This window comes from Suricata suricatta, chromosome 11, assembly GCF_006229205.1.
Source record: "Suricata suricatta isolate VVHF042 chromosome 11, meerkat_22Aug2017_6uvM2_HiC, whole genome shotgun sequence".
In the NCBI taxonomy this organism is placed as follows: Eukaryota; Metazoa; Chordata; class Mammalia; order Carnivora; family Herpestidae; genus Suricata; species Suricata suricatta.
The window spans coordinates 1460922-1466823 of NC_043710.1; the positions used below are offsets into that span (position 1 = coordinate 1460922).

At 61.5% G+C, this 5902-nt stretch overlaps 1 protein-coding gene and 1 long non-coding RNA gene across 2 annotated transcripts in view; one reads left to right on the forward strand and one right to left on the reverse strand.

Moving 5' to 3' along the window:
* The window catches only part of IGF2 (insulin like growth factor 2), an 11993-nt gene extending 8777 nt beyond the window's left edge, over positions 1 to 3216 (reverse strand). Inside the window, exon 1 of the mRNA XM_029914682.1 lies at positions 3160 to 3216. The gene's annotated coding sequence lies outside the window, so the exon portion shown is untranslated. The remainder of the gene's footprint in view (positions 1 to 3159) is intronic.
* Positions 1 to 4276, forward strand: part of LOC115271746 — an 8599-nt gene extending 4323 nt beyond the window's left edge. The window contains exons 2-4 of the long non-coding RNA XR_003900082.1: positions 1151 to 1222; positions 1872 to 2028; positions 2817 to 4276. This is a non-coding gene — a long non-coding RNA (uncharacterized LOC115271746). The remainder of the gene's footprint in view (positions 1 to 1150; positions 1223 to 1871; positions 2029 to 2816) is intronic.
* Positions 4277 to 5902: the final 1626 nt, after the last annotated feature.

The following is a 5902-nucleotide window of genomic DNA, read 5'->3' on the forward strand; positions in this document are numbered from 1 at the left end:
GCCACCCCCGCGCGCCGGGGCGCCGCGCGAGCGCCGGTCCGGCCTTTCCCAGTCCCCGAACGACGGCGAAGCCCATTCGCTTGGTTAACACGAAAGAAGGGAGGGCATGAGGAGCAAGAGGAGAAACGGGGTGGGGGAGGAGGGGGCGCAGGCCTGCTCGGGGCCAGGGCGCCAGGGGTGTCCTTTCGCTTTCTCAAGGGGCATTTTCACGCGAAGTCTCCCTATCCCGGCTGGGAAAGTCAATTGCTTAAAAGCCAGGACTGAACCCGACGCAGGCGCAGGGCTCTGCCGGCTGGAACAGGGTCACCCGCTCGGACCTGGGAGGTCATGAGGGTCGGGGGCAGCGACCCTGGGGTGTCCCAGAGGGGTAGGGAGCTGCCAGGAAAAAGGCATTGGTGGGGACAGAGGAATGGTGGGGTTCCTGGGGCTGGGACAGCGGGCACTGCTTGTCCCCAAAGTCACCCCACAGAAGGACCCAGTTAGAAGGGAGCAACTCAAAGCCTGACATTCTGGGATGGCAGGAGTTAATGCCATTGGACAGGTGTGGGGACCAGTCAGGGCTGAGGCAGCCCTGCACTTAGTTTGGCAGGGCAGGGCGACCCCCCCTCTCCATGAAAAACAGCCCACTTTCCACCCAGAGCCCCAGGCACGTGGGGAATGTTCCCCCTTCAAATTCCAGTCCACATCAATCACCCCGTGTCCCATTCCAAGAACATCTGGCCTGTCTCCCCCCACCCATCACCGCCCCCTCCCCTCTCCACCAGCCTTTGCAGCCTCCTGTGTCCCTGGCTTTCGGGCCTGGGGACGGAGGGAGGGTGAGGAGGGAGCCCTAGCAGAGCAGCCTTGGGTGCCTTGAAGTCACTCCCCATTGGGTAAAGACCTGCGAATTTGGGGGGTGAGGGGCCGGGTCCCTGGGAGCCCAGAGCAGATTTCCGGTCCTCTTGGGGGCCTCCGCTTATGCACAAACACAGGGCTCCCTGCGGCTCGGCTCTGAGCTCTCCACCTTTCGTCCAGGCCTGCTTCCTGGGCTGGGACTGAGGGGGACGGCATACTGAGGTCAGAGCCCCTTTCCAAAGTGTGGGCTTTCCCCCCTCGTTGGGGGTGCCAGCGGCCGATCAGTGGGTCCCTCCCCTGCGTTCTGCCCACACAGGCGATGGCCCTGGAGGAGCCTCTGCGTGGAGCTTGGAGACGAGCCCTTCCTGCTTCTGCCTGGACCTTGGAGGTAGGAAAGCTGAAGCCACTTTGGGGTGCCAGACTGAGCCGTCAGGGCAATGGGGGGTGCACATGCTCTCCCTCCCCCGCGGGGCTGCGTGCTGAACCCTCGCCTTATTTAGTCAAAAGTGTGGCTAAAGGGGCAGGCTTGATGGGGGCAGATCCGGGTCACCCCAGGGCTCAAAAAAGGCACTGGCTGCCCCCAGCCAGGACCAGCGTCAGGCTCTCCCCGACTTCCGGCCCTCCTGGTAGGAAGGGGGCTGCAGCAGCTCAGGCACATTGTGGGGCTGGGGTCTTTTTTGCCCAGAGCTCGGCTGGCGGAACTTCAGCCCCAGCTTTCCCCCCTCCCCCCTGCCCTTCTGCAGCACCCGGGCAGCACGCGCCTCCCCTGCAGATCGCAAACCCACGCTCCGCAGAAAATCATCACCCCCCCAAGATTCGGACTCACCCAGTGAGCCGGGCCCCTACGCCCCAGGCCTGCGGCTGCGCTCGCTCCCGCCTCCCGGCTCCCAGCAGGCGGCCTTTCTCCTTCCCGGTTCCCACCCACAGCTCTGGCTCCAAGCTGGCCGCTCCCGCTCCCTGGACCAAGCCCAGCATTTTGCAAACTCCGCTCCCTTCTCTGAGGGTCCCCTGAGCACCTCCTCCCTTGCCCACCGCAGGGCACCCGCGGCTGAGGCCCAAGGCTGCGCTCTGAGCTCCAGGAGGGACACCGGCGTCAGCCCCAAGCTGGAAGCGGACCAGGGACCCGGCCGGAACTGCCGGACCCCAGGGCACAAGGCACCACAAGCCACAGATCAATAAACCCAAAGCGGAAAAGTAGGTAGGGGGCAGGTGGGGGCCCCAGGGGAGGGGGCTGAGCCCTGGCACACTGGGGAAGGACCCAGGCAAGGCCACCCAGTACTGTCCTACGTAGTGTCTGAAATAAAGACACCTTTAAAAGAACATTCTTGGCCTCTCTCTCAGATGGGCAAACCGGCCTAGAAGGGGGTGACCTGCTGGGTCCCTCCCTGCCGGCTCTGGAGGGTGGCCTCTGTCACTTGTGGGTCCAGCGCAAGGACAATGACCCGCCCCGCCCCCACTTCCAAAGCTCCCGAAGACCCTGGCGCAGAGCACCCCTCTGGGCAGCTCAGCCTGTGTTCCCACCCCAGTACCTTGTCCGTGAACCGGTGTGGCTGCCACCGCCGAGCTTGCTCCAGAAGTGTCCCAGGCACTCTGGCCCCAGAGCTTTCTAGTCGCCCCCCCCAACCCCCACTCGAACCCACACAGGAAGCCCCTCCGGCTGAACACAATGGAATCCTGACACCGGTGCGTGTAAGGTCCTCCGCCTCACTCACAGCCCCCCGGTGCCCCCGCGGCCCTTGGCTGCTGCCTCCCTTTCTTCTCACAACCGAACAGCCTGGAGGTCTGCCGCTGCCACCCACTTGGACAAATGGGGACACAGAGAGGTCAAGCCACTGGTGTGAGGCCCCACAGCCCAGCAGTCCAGCGCAGGGAGGACTTGGGTCTCACGTGTTCCCGCTGATCCCAGCTTCCCTGGGGTCTCCTGACCCACAACTGATGAGTGTTCCCTCTCCCCCTCCCTGTTTCCTTTCCCCTTCCTCCAGTTCTGTCCCCACCTTGGCCCCCTCCCTTTCTCCCATGGCCTGCTCCGTCCCCCTCCCTTGCCCTTCTCCTTCCAGAAGCTCCCTTCCAAGGATGGCTGTGGAGCCCAGACTGCAGGGGGCTTACCGTGCCCACACCTGAGCCACCAAGGACAGGCAGCACCAGGAGCAGACCCCCTGAATCACAGCCGTCTGTGGCGTGACTGAATACACCCCAGCTTCCCTGGGCCTGGGGGTAGAGGGGCTCTGTGAGCTGAAGAAAACCAGGCCCTGGCACGGACCCTGAAATGTGGAGGGCTGCACCAGCGACTCCTCTGCGCAGCCCTGGGAGTCTGAAGACACTCACCTCTGCAGGGCTGTCTCTGGCTGCGGCCTCAGTTCTGAGCGGGACGGGACCTCCTGGGCCACAGGCCGCAGCAGCTCACCTCGGAACTGGGATCTCCAGTGGCTCTGGCTGGCTGTGGCTCGGGCTGTGGCTCCGCCTGGGGGGCGTCCTGGGTTCGGGGCTCAGCTGGGTGAGATGCGGGGCCCTGGGTCTTGGAATCCACCTCCTCCTCAGGGAGCTCCGCAGTGACTCTTCGGCCCCTGGGGGAAACACAAAAGGGTTCCTGAGTTGAGCACTTTTAAGACAAATCTGCCCGCCAGCCAGAGCCCCCTCCCCCCCCCCCGGCTGTTCAGTGGGGAGGCCTGAAAGTCACCTGGCCAGGGTTTGGGTGGTAGTTTCCCTTCCTGTCACTCTGGCTACCTGGCTCCCTCTCTTTCAAAGTACAAGGGAAGGAGGAAGTGGCCTCCCAGCAGCCAAGCCTGAAAAGGTTGCTTGGCCAGGAAGCGGCAGGAGACCCCTGCTGGGTGGTCTGCCCCTTCCTGGCCAGTGTGGGCTTGTGCCTGGGCATGGGGTGGGGGCTGCGCACAAAAGGCCTGCCTTGGGGGATCAAAGCACACAATATGATCCCCCCTCCCTCCAACACTTCCGCCTTGGGTGGAAGCAAGGAGGGGGCCAGGAACAAACCAAAGGGCACAGTTCTGTATTCAGAAAGCCCCTGGATGCTTGGATGGGTACAGTGGGACATGGGGCTTCCCTGGGGACATGAAATCTGTCCCCACAAACACCACACCTGGTGTATGGAGGAGTCTGGGACCCAGGTGGAGGGGAGAGAAACTTCATGTGCAGAATTATGCACTCCCCTGGGAAATTGCCCTTGCCCCAGCACTCAGTTCTGTGGGCAGGAGAGGCAACAGGAGAATGGAGCACGCTAGCAGGGGGAGAGAAGCTTCGCTCTTTTAATCCTGTCCTGGGGTACAGGGTACATTGTCCTTCCTCCTCCTCCTCCTCCTCCTCCTCCTCACTCCCCTTCCCAAATACTTAGTAGGATTCCTTGGTTATGGTCAGGAGGTGTAGGGAGTGGGGAGGAGGGGGGATGCTTTACTTTTAAAATGGTATAAAAAAAAATACTGCTCCAAAATCTTGGGCCCTCGGCCCTCTGCACAGTGTCCTGTTTGTCTTTGGTTGGGACTGGGGGGTGAGGGGGTGGTGGGGCAGCAAGAACAAATTTCTCACACAGAAAAGCCATGCCCTTTACATTTGCAAAAACAGCTGTTCGCTCCTGCTGAGGAGGGCAGCCCTACCTTCCACCCCTGCCCCTCCCACCTTGCCTGGCAGATTAGTGAAGGAAAATCTATTTTCCTTGCAAAAGCCTCCGCGACTCTGTGGGGCCCTATAGAAAAGCCCCTCCCCACTTGTCTTTCCTGTACCCTCCGAAGCTGAGGCTGTTCTTAGCTTGCCTGGGCCCTGCCTCCTACAGCAAAGATGTGTCCCTCCTGCGGAAACGGGGATGCCGTTAGCTGCCCCCAGCCCCCAGCCCCCAGCCCCCCCATGCCTCAACACTTAGAATACTGCTTTTCTCTCACACTGAGAGGCTGCAGTAAGGGGAAGGGAAGTCCCAGTCACCTGTACTCTAGTCGCTGCGTAGTCCCCGAAGCTCCCGGGCGGTGGATAAAGAGGACCGGGGAGTCACTGGTGCCCAAGGCTCTCTGCCGAAACTGCCCGGCCGATGATCTGCTGGTCGGGTCAATATTAGTAGTCGCCGCCAAAGCAGGGGGTGCTCTGGCTGTGGTGCCCAGACCCTCCAGCCGGGTTGACGGGGAGGAGGAGGTGGGGGACGAGGCTGAGGCTGGAGAGACGATGAAGGGCACTTTTAGACTGTGCATATTAACAGCCCCTAGAAGCGGGAGAGGGTCTCCACCGCTGAGCACAGCACCTGCTCAAATGCCAACTGAAATTACAGTTTTGCCCCTCACCTCCTCGTCCCCTCCACGCCTTTCCTCGAACCCCTCCAAATTGAGTAGCTTTGTGCCCACTCGGTGGTGCTGAGGTCACTGGGCAGCTGGCTATGGCATCTTCTCATACCAGGGCACATGCATTAGGGGGGTGGAGATTTGGCCGGCCCCCTGACCCCACGGAGAGGCGTGTGTGGGCGTGGGCATAAACCGGAAGTACTCCAGTTAGCTAGGAGGTGGGACTGTTTGGAGGGGTGGAGAGTGGGCAGGGCCTCCCAAGATTGACACCTGGCAGTCACTTGACACCCTGGTATGCCAGTGGGCGTGGCACGGGTAAAATGGCGACGGGCCATATGCAGAACGAAGCAGGGTTCGAGAGTGATCAGAAAAACTTCTCTCCAGGTGCTCCCAAGGCAGCTGCAGTGCAGCGTTTTCATGCCCTTCCTTCTTTTAAGAGCAGGGGGCCTTGTCTGGGAGTTTTCTCCGTTCACCAGTCACTCCTGATTGGCCCCCCGCATTGCAAGTGTGATGGCAGGTGGCAGCTCTGAGCACCAGTTTTGCTCACAGACGCTGTGAGTGGGATGTTGGGGTCACAGCCTTTGAGTCTGGCTGAAGCTCCAATCAAAGCACAGCCTCAAAGCCATCAACAGCTGAGGGAGGGCCCCGGCAGATGTGCTGCCCTGACTGGACTAAGTCTCATTGGGAATTTAAACCTCTCCCCCAAGCTTGCAGGGAAGCAGACCACTGCTTCCTTTGCCCAGTGAGCAAAGACTCACTGAGAGGCACTGGAAGACTCACTTCCCAGAAGGCCA